Source organism: Procambarus clarkii, chromosome 18, assembly GCF_040958095.1.
Source record: "Procambarus clarkii isolate CNS0578487 chromosome 18, FALCON_Pclarkii_2.0, whole genome shotgun sequence".
Classification (NCBI taxonomy): Eukaryota; Metazoa; Arthropoda; class Malacostraca; order Decapoda; family Cambaridae; genus Procambarus; species Procambarus clarkii.
Genome location: NC_091167.1, coordinates 25,699,972 through 25,718,392, shown reverse-complemented (window position 1 = coordinate 25,718,392; position 18,421 = coordinate 25,699,972). Strand labels below are relative to the sequence as shown.

The 18,421-nt window shown below is 49.4% G+C and overlaps 2 protein-coding genes across 3 annotated transcripts in view; one reads left to right on the top strand and one right to left on the bottom strand.

Annotated features, from left to right (window-relative positions):
- The window catches only part of BORCS5 (BLOC-1 related complex subunit 5), a 69,809-nt gene that overhangs the window by 16,067 nt on the left and 35,321 nt on the right, over nt 1-18,421 (bottom strand). The window lies entirely within an intron of this gene.
- LOC123754303 (uncharacterized) overlaps nt 6,636-18,421 on the top strand; it is a 44,903-nt gene continuing 33,117 nt past the window's right edge. Inside the window, exon 1 of the mRNA XM_069326382.1 lies at nt 6,636-6,964. The gene's annotated coding sequence lies outside the window, so the exon portion shown is untranslated. The remainder of the gene's footprint in view (nt 6,965-18,421) is intronic.

Here is an 18,421-nt window from a genome sequence, read left to right as displayed (position 1 = left end):
CTATCCACTCAGCTACCAGCCCCCCAGTGTGTGTGTGTGTGTGTGTGGCGTACAGGGAGGCTGGAGGCACACACAGTGTGTGTGTGTGTGTGTGTGGGGGGGGGGGAGGGGGCGGTACACACGGCATGAGAGTAAGATCACCGGGAGAGAACACACACTGACGACTGTGGTGGATATACACAATCTGGGTCGTCTGTCCCCACCAGACACTGGGGGGATGGGAGAGGGGGTGCAGGGGGCGGGGAGTGCCACCTTGGGGGGTGCAGAGGGGGGGAGAAGGGAGGGAGGGAATTATCACGGGAAACACCAAGCCACTACGACAATATCGCACTTGGAAGGGGTCAGGATAAGGATCTGGGTTGGGACGGTGGGGAAGGAATGGTGTTCAACCATTTGGACGGTCGAGGATAGAACGCCGACCTGCATGAAGCGAGACCAACGCTCTACCGTCCAGTGTCAGCAAGGCGGACAGCCCGCCTGCTTTCATACCTCTCACTCTATTTCCCCACTTCTATACTTCCCTTCACCTATGCCTCACCTTCCTCTTTACTCCCCCCCCCCAAAAAAAAAAAGTGGTTGGTCAAAGTGGGGGGGGGGGAAGAGTGCCACCCTGGCGGTACTTTGAGTGCCCAGAGTGTGGGGCCACGCGGCCCTCGGAGCCCCTAAACATGTTGGACCTGAAATTCACTCGCCCTCCCCATCCTGTCCATAATACTGGCCCAACACAGGTCTATGACCCTCACTGTCACTCAAGTCTTCAAACTGTCTCCACCGTCTTTTAAGTTGTCTTCCCACAGGTCACAAACTGACCCGCCTCGTCACAGAAAGTGTCGAGACAAAGTCCTGAAAATGGCAGTGGTTAACGCAGTCGACTTGCACCAGATTGGACCCCGAGTTCGATTCCCGAGCAAAGTGTGACCAGCGACGCGTGAGGAAGATGCGAAGCCGGGCTTGGGGGAGTAGAACAACTCCCAGAAGCCCCATCAAGCAGGTATCAAGCCGAGTGTGGTAGTAGCACCCTGGGGAGGCCGAGATGATGGCGCCCTGCCAGGGGGCGCCCTTGTGGCACCACCACAAGCACACTCCGCCACCAGTAGTCAAGACAGCAATTTACAGTGACCCGGCTGGCGACCAATAACCCAACCCCACACATCCTGTGTCTGTCAGTTGGATTATAGGCCATCAGTTACGTCAGGTGGTTTAACCTGCACGCCACACGAGGAGGGAGGGGGATGGTTTAGACCAGTAGCGGGGCCAGGAGTTTACCTGGACAGGACTCTAGGAGTTCTACTCCCCAAGCCCGGGCCGCAGCCACTGACGAAGCCTGTACTTGGTAGCATTAATCATGCCGGCAATGTTTACATTTTTTAACAGTTTGTACATTTGAAACTTCACAACCCAAGGTTATTATTGTTATAAACAACTCCGAGTGCTTCGGAGCTCATAAATTGATCAATTAATGTAAACAACGCCACCCATGATCCAGGAAAGACGTACATGTTTCGTAAGTGGTTGTGCAGATGGTTGTTGAAGCCTGGAGTGCAGAGAGGGTAGCATGACCCCCCATGGAGGGGGTTACTATAGAGCAGGAGAGTAAGTCATTGTCAAGAGCACCACTGTAGGCCCAGCATGGTGTCCTGCAGAGGAGTACCAGTCACGGGCGGCTCTGTTGTCGCTCTGCTCCCATACTCTGATGCTCCAAGTAACCTGTTCTTGTTGTTGTTGTTGTTTTAGATTCAGCTACTCAGAACTAAATGTTCCTGCCCACCTTAGTGCCCGGGCAGGAACTGTCCTCCACCACTCTCACTCTCACCCCAGTTGGCACCCGCACCTCGACCAGGAGTTAACAAGAGTCCCACAGAGGTAACCCACAAGGAAAACCTTCCTTCGCCCACACGAAAAGCATTAAACAGACTCTCCATATTGATTCATCCTGTAATAATAATAATAATAATAATAATAATTAATTATCATCATTGTAAATTTTGGCGGGACCAAGAATCCAGTTGGAAACTTTCTTAGGAAACAGAAGTGAGAGTGAGGCAGTACATGCAGTGGCCGGACATGGGAAGTGCCAGTGGGAACTCTCCCCTTCCTGTCACCCAGAGTGAAAACACGAGAGTGCGTGAGAGAGTGCCGTCACACTGGACAACGCATCACCAAGCAGAGAAGAAAACCTGCACTTAACAGGAAAGAGAGGATGGGAAGGGACACGCGAGCCGCCGGAATGACTCGCCAGAAGCCTAGTAAACATAACGTGACGTTCCTCTTCCGCCAGCCATGTTACCAAGTGTTGGGGAGTCCTGGCGATGTCTGCCCCTGGTCCAGAGGGCTCCAGCACCCGCCGCTGGTCCAGTTTTGTCTTCTATAACGCTATCCATCAGTATTTGGTATGTTGGGATTATGTCCACTCAGAGTCTCCTTTCTTCAAGGACTAATAAGTTCATCTCAGTGTTCCCTCGTAGCTCAGTTCTCTTAGTTCTGGGACTAACCTTTTAGCAAACCTTTCTTCTTCTTTTTTTTTACAATATTTGAGATAAGGTCTTGTATGTGTCTACTCACCTAAATGTACTTGCAAGTCGAGTGTTAGCTTCTGAGCCCCGCCTTGTAAAGTGTTAGTTGCTTAACCAATTCGCCAACTTACCTTTTATTGTCATATTTATTTAATGTGGTACTGAGTTGGCTTCTGTCCCCCTGATCCTTTAGGCCATTCCATTTGCTTACTATCCTTATAGTAAAGTTAGGTTAATTATATCTCTCAGGAGAGGACGGTGATCCCTGCTAACCAGGAACAAAAGACACATTTCACCATTTACTTCAAGAGTAAAAACGCCACCAACTTGCTCATAAAGAACTCTCCCGGAGAGAGAGAGAGAGAGAGAGAGAGAGAGAGAGAGAGAGAGAGAGAGAGAGAGAGAGAGAGAGAGAGAGAGAGAGAGAGAGAGAGAGAGAGAGAGAGAGAGTGTGTGTGTGTGTGTGTGTGTGTGTGTGTGTGTGTGTGTGTGTGTGTGTGTGTGTGTGTGTGTGTGTGTGTGTGTGTGTGTGTGAGTGAGTGAGTGAGGGGGGGGGGCGAGGGTAGCAGACGGTGGTGACCAGTACCAGCAGCAGCAGTAGCAGAGATCACCACCACCAACGCTACACATTCCACACCTCTAAAATAGTCCAACGGAAGGTGCTGCTGCTGCCGACAACACCTCTCCTGCTACTCCTGCTTACATTTACCACAATAACTGCTTCTCCAGCCAAGACTACTGCTGACGGTAAAACTACTGTTGCTACTACAACTACCACATCTGCCACAATGAAACCCGGGCAATGGTATCAACAGGCTGTGGCAACTGTTAACAATACTCCCCTCTTTACCAGCTCCTGCCCACCAAGACAGCCACTGAGCACTGTACACACACACACACACACCGTCAGAGAGAGAAAGAGAGAGAGAGTAAGACTTCTAAGACGACGTTAAGGAGCATATCTAAGATGATCTTAAGACACACTTCTAAATCTAACATGGATAACAACTTAAAGAGTGACAAAGGTCGACTTCCTATACACACACACACACACACACACACACACACACACACACACACACACACACACACACACACACACACACACACAGTATGCGGCTCCAGCATGGAGTCCATATCTAGTCAAGCATAAGACTAAACTGGAAAAGGTTCAAAGGTTTGCCACCAGACTAGTACCCGAGCTGAGAGGTATGAGCTACGAGGAGAGACTACGGGAACTGAACCTCACTTCGTTGGAAGACAGAAGAGTTAGGGGGGACATGATCACCACATTCAAGATTCTCAAAGGAATCGACAGGGTTGATAAAGACAGGCTATTTAACACAAGGGGCACACGCACTAGGGGACACAGGTGGAAACTGAGTGCCCAAATAAGCCACAGAGATATTAGAAAGAACTTTTTTTAGTGTCAGAGTGGTTGACAAATGGAATGCATTAGGAAGCAATGTGGTGGAGGCTGACTCCATACACAGTTTCAAGTGTAGATATGATAGAGCCCAGTAGGCTCAGGAACCTGTACACCTGTTGATTGACGGTTGAGAGGCGGGACCAAAGAGCCAAGGCTCAACCCCCGCAAGCACAACTAGGTGAGTACAACTAGGTGAGTACACACACGTTCTGGGGGTAAATTGGCCCGTTTTGTCCACGTTTCAGGCATAGTTTCGGATCTGTGGCTGCTGCTGCTGCTGGTGGTGCTAGTTTTAGCACGTCTGCTGGCTAGTGACGGTGATTTCAACTGTGCGCGCTCACGTGGTGCTAGCATCACAGTGCTCTCACTGTATCATGAACTTTAGCGATTGTACACTGCATCATATTCCTTGTAATATCTTCACCACATTGATCATCATCTTACTGAAGACAACACGGAAGTTATAAATACTCGTCCTCCGCTCAGGTAAGACAGGAATGAGTAAGACTTAGTGGGCCATGTTTAGGCCTTCTGCGTGACCCCAACCAGGCTACACCACACCGTCATCACCAGACTACACAACACATATTACACCATTTCCTACACACAAAGGAAACATCTCTCCCTCACAAGCTCTGCGTAAGATATACGAATCTTAAGAAAACCAAGACAAAGGTTAAAGCTGTGAATAATGTAGTGTGTTTTCCCTCCCGGTGAAAGTGGTGAATGATAAGAGGGAAAGTTTTACACTTGGCTTCACCTGTGAGGGAGCCCCGTGCCCCCCCCCCCCCTCACCTCTACCCCGGCGCGCACCGCTCTCTTCACCTGGTTAATACAGTGCAGTAGGCGTCCGTCAATCCCCTGGGGTTAAGGTGGTGTGACCTGGGTGTCTGGTTGGGTGCAGCGCCTGCTGTGGCTGTGTAGTCCAACCCAAGAACAGCAGTTCCGATCGCAGCGAGTGTAGATAAAAGCCGAAGCGGTTGTCTGTCAGTGGTCGAGACTTCCTCTGAAGTCTATTATCCTCTGCCTGCCTCTCCAGTTCGTCCTCGAATTGCTGGAGTCCCTTCTGCACTTTGCATCTCCAGGCAGATCTGTCCGCAGCTGCTGTCTCTCAAGTGTTGATGTCGATGTTCAGCTGCTTGAGGTCGCGATTGGAGGCGTCTTTGAAACGCAGCTGAGGTCTTCCGGTGGGCCTCTTTCCTGATGCCAGTTCTCCATACAAGAGGTCATTCGGTATGCGGCCATCTTCCATGCGTGTGACATGTCCCAGCCATCGCATGCGTCTCTGCTTCAGGAGAGTGAACACTGAAGGGACTCCTGTTCTCTCGAGCATTATTGTGTTGGTGACGTGGTCTCTCCACGTGATGTCAAGGATGCGTCTCAGGTTCCGCATGTGGAAGGTATTGAGCCGTCTCTCCTGGCGAGAGCGCATGGTCCAGGACTCCCGAGCCGTAGGGAAGTGTACTCACCACACACGCCATGTAGACCTGCACCTTGGTGTGTACTGTCAGTTTGAAATTTTCCCAAACGCGCTTTGTGAGCCTGGCCAGTGTTGTTGCGGCCTTCCCGATACGCCTGTTGAGCTCAGTGTCCAGGGAAAAAGAGTGTCTGAGATTGTGGAGCCCAGGTACACAAACTCGTGGACCGTCTCTAGCACGCAGTCTGCGATGTTTATACAGGGTAGCGCATTGACATCTTGTTCCATCACCTGTGTCTTCTTCAGGCTGACTGTCAGGCCGAATGTGGAACAGGCAGCGGCAAAGCGGTTGAGTAGCTGCTACAGGCCTTCTGCTGTGTGCGTGGTGATGGCTGCGTCGTCGGCGAAGAGGAAGTTCCTGAGGATTCTCATCTGTACTTTCGTCTTTGCTCGGAGTCTGGATAGATTGAAGAGCTTTCCACCAGATCTTGTGCGGAGATAGACGCCCTCTGTGGTTGTTCAAAAGACATGCTTGCATTAGGCTACCTGTCGTCAATTGAGTCAACTTGGGCTTCTCGTTTAATAGATTTTTGATACTTGGTTAATACCTAATATTAGCATGCTGCTACATATGTGCCTCTGCATGAGCATTAATGCCCCAGGAGAGTCCTTACATTTGGTAGTGGCCCACACGGGTCCACCCGTGTACACTACGACACACGGCACCGCCAACAGTGACCTCCGTGCGCATCAAGCAATTCTGATTTCGCCGGAGTGGCAATTTTTTTTAACATCTTCGTTAACCGTGAAATTTGGATAAAACCTTTTCTATTTATATCTCAACTTCCGGAAACGCGAGGATGGCGGAAAGGGCTTGTGGTCCAACTATTGATTTGTAATACTGTACTTGTGTAGGTATAATGATTTATGAGGAGGAAAGGGCAAGTATTTCCTCATGAAAGCTAGGTGTCTACCCCCCTTTTGTTTGGGGCAAAGGAAAGTCTTGGCATTCCTCTTAGAAAGCCTTACTAAGGAGACGAGTACAATTGGATGACTGACACGAGCAGTTAATATGGTGGTGGCGACAGTATGGCAACAAGAAATCATGGCACTAGTACTCGAGGGCAGCAGGTCACGTCTCCGACCCCTAGCCCATGGAGGGGGGTGTGTGTGTGCTGGGGGTGGTGACGGAGCCCTCCCACACAAAGCAAGGGAAAGTTGCCCCCCCCCCCTCCTCCTCCTCGACACGCTGAAGCCAGTCACGCAGCGTGCAAGTCTCCAGCCACACACACACACCGGCGGCAGCTCTCAGTCTCCCGCCCTCACACACCTACGCCAGGAGGCTCCACCTGCCGCACGCGCGCCATACCCCGCCCCCACACGTGTTGTCGCTACACACCTTGCGACGCCCCCTACGTGTTCTGACGCTCCGCTTAAAACGTGTTAACGTCCTCTGCGCATTTCGACCGTTTGGGCGTGTGGCCGCCCCCTACGGGTGTTGACCAGTGATCACCGCACACACTACCGACCTCTCAACGGCTCTATAACACTGAGGGAAACCTTATACTGTACTGTGTGGCACAATCATTGGCTCCTCTTTCTCCGGTATGTCCTGTTTCTGTTTTCTTGTAGGCTGCATGCTAACTTAAAACCGTGCATTTATTTGATTTGTGTATTAATATCACAGTGCTCGTTGTGATCCGCATTGTGGCTACTCTAACAGTGAAGAGGTTCCTTGTAAGATCATATATTACTGTGTAGGCGTGGCGTGGTGTGGACTTGACCCAAGGCAAATACATCAGTCACAGGGACTTGTTGTTAGGTAATACTGTTGGCAAGCCTAGCCCAGGAAAAGATACGTAGCGTTCAATTCACACGCCAATCATATTCAAATGTTTTAGTGAGTAATTATTCTACACTCTTACTGACTCGTCAGCTCTCGCCAAAAATGATTAAAATCAGTCATTAAGAGGAAATAAGACCCAAACACTTATCAAATCCAAAGTGACAATGAGATGTGGCACTAGGCTACAGCTGACATTGTCCACGTGACTGATGGTAAACACCAAACAGCTGACACTGTCCACGTGACTGATGGTAAACACCAAACAGCTGACACTGTCCACGTGACTGATGGTAAACACCAAACAGCTGACACTGTCCACGTGACTGATGGTAAACACCAAACAGCTGACACTGTCCACGTGACTGATGGTAAACACCAAACAGCTGACACTGTCCACGTGACTGATGGTAAACACCAAACAGCTGACACTCACCTCCATGCTACTCACCACAGTCACCTCTTACATACTACCTGTGTTTGTGTCAACTCCTGGACCCTGCTATTTTAGCTCTTGGACACCAGACGCAATGACTCTCCACCCTCTTGTTTAGTATCGCGAATTAGACTGTGAATGAAGTTAGCTGCTGCTGCTGCTGCTGCTGCTGCTGCTGCTGCTACCAGCCCTTCAACTCTCCCAGCAGCAACTGGGTCGTGTGCCGAGGAAAACATGTAGGGCAAGGCTTACCTTGAGCTATGGGAAGGGTAAGGCTTACATTGAGCTATGGGAAGGGAAGCTCTCACCTCGCTAAAGGAGTAATAGGTGGTCTACTCCTGTACCCACCTGTGTAAACACCTCACTCCACTGTGGTTGTATAAGTTTAAGTACGTTTATAGAGACAATAAAATACATGTCAAAGAGATAGAGTACACTTACGGGCTCACCATAGCCTGTGCTACATGGACACTTCATTCTGAGTAGCTAAATCTAAAACAGCAACAACAGATAGAGTCGCTTAGGGTATTTCTACCCCCCTATGCGAACTGTTTCCGTTATGGCTCAAAAGGGCCACCACTTACGAGCTATTCATGCCCGTGCCACCTATTGGGTGGCTTCATCTTCATCTAAACACATTCACAAGGGAGACATCTCCCATCATGCAGGGTGCATTCGCACCTCCACAGATCTCCAGTATCAGCTCTTGATACTGGTAATGGCTTAAAATGGCCACCACTTACGGGCTATTCATGCCCGTGCCACCTTTTGGGTGGCTTAATCTTCATCTTCATCTTCAACTGTTTCCATTTTTCTAGTATGGCAGTTTTTTTGGCCTTAGGTTGAGTGTTTATACTTCAAAATGCGACGCTCTATTGGTTAACACGGATTGGTGAGCTGCTTCCACCTGCCTGGTGTATACAGTGGCTCTGTGCTTGTGTTTCACCCTCACAGCTCTTGACACTCCTCTTATCTTACTCTCACACCGCACTCTCCCTCCTCCTCATCCCTACTCACTCTATACTCTCACTCATCACACTGTACACACACTCCCGCCAACACATCCACACACGCCCGCCACAACTCCATCCACCTCGACGAACCAAACACACGGATATTCAAACATTATCTAAACTATTGCGATCTCTGGTGAAGACAGGACGAACAAGGGGAGGTGTGTAAGGGGGAATGGGTGTAAGGGGGAATGAGTGTAAGGGGGAAGGGGTGTGTGAGGGGATGGAAGACACCACTACCCACACACACACAGCAGCAGTAAGGTACATGACTTGTGGCACAGAGGGGAATTGAAATTCATTATGTCACAGTTACAACCTGAGGGTAGATAATAGCTCTCACCAGTAGGTGGGGAATATCCTGCAGGCAAGGAGGGAGGGAGGGGGAAATATTCGGCACGAGGAATATTCTGCAGAATATTTAGGAGGAATATTCAACAGGAAAAATAATATCCTGCTGGATATCCTATATTCAGTAGGATATCCTGCACGAGGAATATTCAGTAGGATATCCTACGAGGAATATTCAGTAGGATATCCTGCACGAGGAATATTCAGTAGGATATCCTGCACGAGGAATATTCAGTAGGATATCCTGCACGAGGCATATTCAGTAGGATATCCTGCACGAGGAATATTCAGTAGGATATCCTGCACGAGGAATATTCAGTAGGATATCCTGCACGAGGAATATTCAATAGGATATCCTGCACGAGGAATATTCAATAGGATATCCTGCACGAGGAATATTCAGTAGGATATCCTGCACGAGGAATATTCAATAGGATATCCTGCACGAGGAATATTCAGTAGGATATCCTGCACGAGGAATATTCAGTAGGATATCCTGCACGAGGAATATTCAGTAGGATATCCTGCACGAGGAATATTCAATAGGATATCCTGCACGAGGAATATTCAATAGGATATCCTGCACGAGGAATATTCAGTAGGATATCCTGCACGAGGAATATTCAGTAGGATATCCTGCACGAGGAATATTCAATAGGATATCCTGCACGAGGAATATTCAGTAGGATATCCTGCACGAGGAATATTCAATAGGATATCCTGCACGAGGAATATTCAGTAGGATATCCTGCACGAGGAATATTCAGTAGGATATCCTGCACGAGGAATATTCAGTAGGATATCCTGCACGAGGAATATTCAGTAGGATATCCTGCACGAGGGATATTCAGTAGGATATCCTGCACGAGGAATATTCAGTAGGATATCCTGCACGAGGAATATTCAGTAGGATATCCTGCACGAGGAATATTCAGTAGGATATCCTGCACGAGGAATATTCAGTAGGATATCCTGCACGAGGAATATTCAGTAGGATATCCTGCACGAGGAATATTCAATAGGATATCCTGCACGAGGAATATTCAGTAGGATATCCTACACGAGGAATATTCAGTAGGATATCCTGCACGAGGAATATTCAGTAGGATATCCTGCACGAGGAATATTCAATAGGATATCCTGCACGAGGAATATTCAATAGGATATCCTGCACGAGGAATATTCAGTAGGATATCCTGCACGAGGAATATTCAGTAGGATATCCTGCACGAGGAATATTCAGTAGGATATCCTGCACGAGGAATATTCAATAGGATATCCTGCACGAGGAATATTCAATAGGATATCCTGCACGAGGAATATTCAGTAGGATATCCTGCACGAGGAATATTCAGTAGGATATCCTGCACGAGGAATATTCAATAGGATATCCTGCACGAGGAATATTCAGTAGGATATCCTGCACGAGGAATATTCAGTAGGATATCCTGCACGAGGAATATTCAATAGGATATCCTGCACGAGGAATATTCAGTAGGATATCCTGCACGAGGAATATTCAGTAGGATATCCTGCACGAGGAATATTCAGTAGGATATCCTGCACGAGGAATATTCAGTAGGATATCCTGCACGAGGAATATTCAGTAGGATATCCTGCACGAGGAATATTCAGTAGGATATCCTGCACGAGGAATATTCAGTAGGATATCCTGCACGAGGAATATTCAGTAGGATATCCTGCACGAGGAATATTCAGTAGGATATCCTGCACGAGGAATATTCAGTAGGATATCCTGCACGAGGAATATTCAGTAGGATATCCTGCACGAGGAATATTCAGTAGGATATCCTGCACGAGGAATATTCAGTAGGATATCCTGCACGAGGAATATTCAGTAGGATATCCTGCACGAGGAATATTCAGTAGGATATCCTGCACGAGGAATATTCAGTAGGATATCCTACAGGAGGAATGAAAGCATTTCCTCAGTGTTGCAGAAACTGGAGCACACTGTTTCACGAGCACACTGCCTCAGTGTGCAACAAGTATAAGAAATATCAACCAACACTGGCAGGTGAAGGATGGAGACCAGGAGCTGGAGTCGCAGCCTACACACCACACACATAAGCGTAGTCGCCACATTACTGAGAGTGAGAAGGTTAGCAACACTTGCTACCCCAAGAGCTAGCAACACACCAACTACTTGAACACACACACAACACAATCATTCCTCGACTACTGATGACACATGAACGAAAAATGGGTAACCTGAAACAGGTATAATTAGTTAGGGAGAGAATGTTTAACATTAAGAAGGGCAGAGAGGTCGTACAGCAGGTAATGTTGGCCAACTTTCCCTGCCCCGTTGAAGCTCTTTTAACTTTCTACACCTTTCATCACATTCAAGTTCCCAGCATTTGTGTTTTTATAGTGCATCCCCTCGGCCTGCCTGCCGGCCTGCCTGCCTGCCTGCCTGCCTGCCGGCCTGCCTGCCTGCCTGCCTGCCTGCATGCCTGCCTGCCTGCCTGCCTGCCGGCCTGCCTGCCTGCCTGCCTGCCTGCCTGCCTGCCTGCCTGCCGGCCGGCCTGCCTGCCGGCCTGCCTGCCTGCCTGCCGGCCGGCCTGCCTGCCTGCCGGCCGGCCGGCCTGCCTGCCTGCCTGCCGGCCGGCCTGCCTGCCTGCCTGCCTGCCTGCCTGCCTGCCTGCCTGCCTGCCGGCCTGCCTGCCTGCCTGCCTGCCTGCCTGCCGGCCGGCCTGCCTGCCTGCCTGCCGGCCTGCCTGCCTGCCTGCCTGCCTGCCTGCCTGCCTGCCTGCCTGCCTGCCTGCCTGCCTGCCTACCTGCCTGCCTACCGGCCTGCCTGCCTGCCTGCCGGCCTGCCTGCCTGCCGGCCTGCCTGCCTGCCTGCCTGCCTGCCTGCCTGCCTGCCTGCCGGCCTGCCGGCCTGCCGGCCTGCCTGCCTGCCTGCCTGCCTGCCTGCCTGCCTGCCTACCTGCCTGCCTGCCGGCCTGCCTGCCTGCCTGCCGGCCTGCCTGCCTGCCTGCCTGCCTGCCTGCCTGCCTGCCTGCCTGCCTGCCTGCCGGCCTGCCTGCCTGCCTGCCTGCCTGCCTACCTGCCTGCCTGCCGGCCTGCCGGCCTGCCTGCCGGCCTGCCTGCCGGCCTGCCTGCCTGCCTGCCTGCCTACCTGCCTGCCTGCCGGCCGGCCTGCCTGCCGGCCTGCCTGCCGGCCTGCCTGCCTGCCTGCCGGCCTGCCTGCCTGCCTGCCTGCCTGCCTGCCTGCCTACCTGCCTGCCTGCCGGCCTGCCTGCCGGCCTGCCTGCCGGCCTGCCTGCCTGCCGGCCTGCCTGCCTGCCTGCCTGCCTGCCTGCCTGCCTGCCTGCCTGCCTGCCGGCCGGCCGGCCTGCCTGCCGGCCTGCCTGCCGGCCTGCCTGCCGGCCTGCCTGCCGGCCTGCCTGCCGGCCTGCCTGCCGGCCTGCCTGTCTGCCTGCCGGCCTGCCTGCCTGCCTGCCTGCCTGCCTGCCTGCCGGCCTGCCTGCCTGCCTGCCTGCCTGCCTGCCTGCCTGCCTGCCTGCCTGCCTGCCCCCACTCTACACTAGCTGCGTCATACAAGACAGTCTTACTCAAACACAACTGATAGACAAATAAACAGGTTTTAGTAGTGAGCGAGGCTGCTCACTCATGTGTTATTGTAAGGTCAAGACTCAAGTCTTCAGTCACCGTCGTGGGTAATGCTCCAGACTTATAATGCAAAGGCTCCGGACTTTGATGATTATGTATAGGGTTGGCTTTTGAAACCTTCTCGTTTAATTGTGTCTGTTATTCTTACGTTAAAGGAGCAACTCCACCAGGGCTGTGATTTGGGCGCGAACCCGCCACCTCTGCATTTCCAGCTAGTCGGGTACTCTACCACTCGACCACCTCATAGCTTTGATGGTTTCCTCATTGATATACACCACGTTAGTGAGATTTGTGCATAGCAGGCTAACCATAGCCCGTGCTACTTGCCCCGCTCCTGTGCCAGGTAAGTTACGGGCTCACCATAGCCCGTGCTACTTGGAACTTGTTCCCAGGAGCTGAATCTATAACAACAACAACAACATGTGATTTGTGTGCGATGCTAAAGAAGCAGTTCCTCAACTCTCTCTTGCTTACCTGTGCCTCCAGCTTCCTTGTTCACACAGCGTTAGTTCACCTGAAGAGTTTGTAGCTCATCATGTGGCCTTTCTCTCAGATGTCGACTACATGCTGCAGCTGCATACTCTAGGACTGGCCTCATGTACGTGGTTTACATAAATAGTAAGGTTCCTGAAGGTATCGTGTGACTATTGAGGAGTACTCAGTGTTGTGTGTACTCTTTGGTCTTTTTCTTGAGTTAATTCTAGCAAGTGGGTTTCCCTTCACTCTGACCAGTGCTGAAGCCTGTGTAGGACCTCTTGGGGCATTCTGCAGGCTTCGTCTGCCCGAACTCTTGCAAGTTAGACCTACACACACTGACATGGCCTGGTCCTGATCAGGAATAGTGTGCTGTAGGTCGTAGAGCAGATACTCGCGGAGGACACACACACCCAGTGTTACTCTTCGCTAATCTGACTTCTTCCTCTGACACTCTGGCTCATGTCCGGTAGGTATTCTCTCTCCCAGTTCAGTACTCTGCTCCTCCCTGTTTCTCTCTTACTTCCCCAGCTTGTAAGGCAGACATTCCAGTATTGTTATTATTACTATTGGCACTTTTAAAGATGTGTAATAATTTGTTTTGTCGGTGACAGGAAGCCTGTATATATACATAATGTAGGCTCGTATCAAGGTCTCCCCCCCCCTCCCCACGATACACAGTAGCTGCTTACTATTACTACCCGTGTAAGTAGGTTCACAGGTACCTACTTACTGCTAGGTGAACAGAAGCACAAAGGCAAAAGGAAACGTGCCCAACCGTTTCTGCCCCGCTCAGGAATCGAACCCGGGATCACAGATTGTGAGTGTTTTTTTGTATTATTATTATTTTCTACCACAGACGTGGCCACACCTTAACAATGCTAACCAGCATCTATACATTTTCTTCTTCTTGTGAGTGGTGGAGGAAGGCAACAATTCTGCGCCCGCTGCGTGTGCCAATGTGTACACACACGTGCTGTATAAACACTACACACAGCGGCACAAGTGCCACTTACACCCGACTCTCGGCACTCACAGTCGGTGTAGACGAGGGGAGGGGGTGTAGGGGGGGGGGTGCATGGGGGGATGTAGGGGGGGGGTGCATGGGGGGATGTAGGGGGGGTGCATGGGGGGTGTTGGGAGGATGTAAGGGGTGTAAGGGAGGTGTGGGAAGGTGTGCAGTGTAACCACGCCAGAATAATACCTTTCCCTCCGAGGTCATTACCCCTGCAGTAACCTTGAACCAGGTGACCTATGACCTCTCCCTCCTGACCCCAAGAGCACACACTTGGAGAAAGTAGGTGCGGGGGCGGGGGGAGGGGGCATTATCTGGGGTTTCCTGCCCCCCCTCCCCCGCCCCCTCCCTTCCACACCCCTTCCCCACCCTGGTTTTTATATTATTGGTATTGTAAATGTTTTGGAATTGTTGATAATCAGTAAGAGAGAGAGAGAGAGAGAGAGAGAGAGAGAGAGAGAGAGAGAGAGAGAGAGAGAGAGAGAGAGAGAGAGAGAGAGAGAGAGAGAGAGAGAGGGGGGGGGGGAGACAGAGGGAGAGGGAGAGTGAAATTGAGGAAGAGGGAGAGTGAAAGTGAGAAAGACTGAAAGTGAGGAAGAGTGAGAATCAGGGAGAGTGAGAGTGAGGATGAGTGAGAGTGAGAGTGAGGGGAGAAGGTGAATGAGAGCCAGATTACACTGATATGAGGAGTATGAAGGGCAGAAGAGACAGTCTCCGTGGCGCAGTGGTAAAACAGTGTAGACAAACTGTAGCCTCTGTTCACCGAGCAGTGCATGGGTACCTGGTTGTTAAAACGATTTGATGGGTCGTATTCCGGGGGAAATTAGGATTAAGAACCTGCCCGGAACGCTACACGTGCTGTACAAGAATATAACAACCCTTGTATGTATGTATGTATGTATGTATGTATGTATGTATGTATGTATGTATGTATGTATGTATGTATGGATGTATGTATATATATATGTCGTACCTAGTAGCCAGAACTCACTTCTCAGCCTACTATGCAAGGCCCAATTTGCCTAATAAGCCAAGTTTTCATGAATTAATTGTTTTTCGACTACCTAACCTACCTAACCTAACCTAAATTTTTCGGCTACCTAACCTAACCTAACCTATAAAGATAGGTTAGGTTAGGTTAGGTAGGGTTGGTTAGGTTCGGTCATATATCTACGTTAATTTAAACTCCAATAAAAAAAAATGGACCTCATACATAATGAAATGGGTAGATTTATCATTTCATAAGAAAAAAATTAGAGAAAATATATTAATTCAGGAAAACTTGGCTTATTAGGCAAATCGGGCCTTGCATAGTAGGCCGATAAGTGCATTCTGGCTACTAGGTACGACATTATATATATATATATATATATATATATATATATATATATATATATATATATATATATATATATATATATATATATATATATATGCAATTGACGATCACAAAACACTGATCATTTTTATGCAGAAAATCCACAGAGAAATATGAAATGAGGTGAACGTTTCGGCCTGTTAAAGCCTTTGTCAACACCAGACTCAGTCTGGTGTTGACAAAGGCTTTAACAGGCCGAAACGTTCACTTTTCTTTCATATTTCTCTGTGGATTTTCTGCATATATGTATATATATAAATTGGAGTCGGCGGAACGAGGCAAGGCCACAGACACACACACACACATGAGCCACAGGGACGTTAGAAGGAACTTTTCCAGTGTCAGAGTAGTTAATGGATGGAATGCATTAGGCAGTGATGTGGTGGAGGCTGACTCCATACACAGTTTCAAATGTAGATATGATAGAGCCCAGTAGGCTCAGGAACCTGTACACCAGTTGATTGACGGTTGAGAGGCGGGACCAAAGAGCCAGAGCTCAACCCCCGCAAGCACAATTAGGTGAGTACAAAGAGAGAGAGAGAGAGAGAGAGAGAGAGAGAGAGAGAGAGAGAGAGAGAGAGAGAGAGAGAGAGAGAGAGAGAGAGAGAGAGGGAGGGAGGGGGGGTTCCCCCCCTCCCCCAGCCAGTTGTGTTCCATAAATAAACACGACTGGCCAAGTGAACAAATAAACACGACTGGCCAAGTGAACAAATAAACACGACTGGCCAAGTGAACAAATAAACACGACTGGCCAAGTGAACAAATAAACACGACTGGCCAAGTGAACAAATAAACACGACTGGCCAAGTGAACAAATAAACACGACTGGCCAAGTGAACAAATAAACACGACTGGCCAAGTGAACAAATAAACACGACTGGCCAAGTGAACAAATAAACACGACTGGCCAAGTGAACAAATAAACACGACTGGCCAAGTGAACAAATAAACACGACTGGCCAAGTGAACAAATAAACACGACTGGCCAAGTGAACAAATAAACACGACTGGCCAAGTGAACAAATAAACACGACTGGCCAAGTGAACAAATAAACACGACTGGCCAAGTGAACAAATAAACACGACTGGCCAAGTGAACAAATAAACACGACTGGCCAAGTGAACAAATAAACACGACTGGCCAAGTGAACAAATAAACACGACTGGCCAAGTGAACAAATAAACACGACTGGCCAAGTGGACAAATTTCCCCAAGCTACGTTTTTTTCACTTTTTCCTAGCTTCTGTTGTTGTTGTTGTTGTTGTTATAGATTCAGTTACTGGGAACAAAAAGTTGCCAGTAGCACGGTCTATGGTGAGCCCGTAGTGGACTTACCTGGCCACAGGAGCGGTGCTATAACTGGTCCTACCTTCTTTTATCCCAGTGTTTATAGCCGGAGCCGCTCGTTAACCTGACCTAACGAGTCCGATGCATAGAAAACGTGGATATCTGTGATCTTTTTCTTAAAATAAGTTATGTTTGTTAACGTTGGTTAAGACAACGTACAAAACGCGACCTTAGTTGAGAGGACAGATCGCAGCGAGCTTCTCCTGGGGCCAGATTCACGAAAGCACTTACGCAAACACCTACGAACCTGTACATCTTTTCTCAATCTTTGGTGGCCTTGTTTACAATTATTAAACAGTTAATGAGCTCCGAAGCACCAGGAGGCTGTTTATAACAATAACAACAGTTGAATGGCAAGTTTTCATGCTGGTAAACTGTTTAATAAATGTAACCAAAGCCGTCAAAGATTGAGGAAAGATGTACAGATTCGTAAGTGTTTGCGTAAGTTCTTTCGTGAATCTGGCCCCCTGGTCGCCCCCCCCCCCCACAGTCGACCGGAATAACCCCTACAAAACCTAACACAACGAAATGCAACAAATTATAGGAGTAAATTAGGCGGCGGTTGAGTCATTATCCCGAGGCGAGTGAGTCCGCCTCAACAACAACCTGGTTAAACTGGACGACAGCGGCAGGAGGAGGCTTCACGGGGCTATTCATGCCCGTGCCACCTCCTGGGGTGGCTTCATCAATCAATCGGAGGCTGGTCATCCAGTCGCCGGCCACCACAGCTAACCTCACCTCTCCTCCCATCTCTTTGTTTTGTTATCTGGTGTTAAAACTGTTGATGCACTTTAGCACAGATTGGGTAAGTTACGGGCTCACCATAGCCCGTGCTACTTGGAACTTGTTCAGAGTAGCTGAATCTATAACAGCAGCACAGGTTATACCCACTTGCTGAAGGTGTTGGCAACGAGAATGTGCTTGTCGGCGTGTCTGTAAGGTCACCAAGCGTTACCTACAGTGTCTGTAAGGTCACCAGGCGTTACCTACAGTGTCTGTAAGGTCACCAGGCGTTACCTACAGTGTCTGTAAGGTCACCAAACGTTAACTACAGTGTCTGTAAGGTCACCAAGCGTTACCTACAGTGTCTGTAAGGTCACCAAACGTTACCTACAGTGTCTGTAAGGTCACCAAACATTACCTACAGTGTCTGTAAGGTCACCAAACGTTACCTACAGTGTCTGTAAGGTCACCAAACGTTACCTACAGTGTCTGTAAGGTCACCAAACGTTACCTACAGTGTCTGTAAGGTCACCAAACGTTACCTACAGTGTCTGTAAGGTCACCAAACGTTATCTACAGTGTCTGTAAGGTCACCAAGCATTACCTACAGTGTCTGTAAGGCCACCAGGCGTTACCTACAGTGTCTGTAAGGCCACCAGGCGTTACCTACAGTGTCTGTAAGGTCACCAAGCGTTACGTACAGTGTCTGTAAGGTCACCAAACGTTACCTTATTCTCGCTACTCATAATACACATGATGTGTGTGTCTCAACGTTGTCAATACTTGTTTGCATGTCCTCGTTACCTATCTTACTCTCAAGGGGGCGTGAGGCGGATACAATC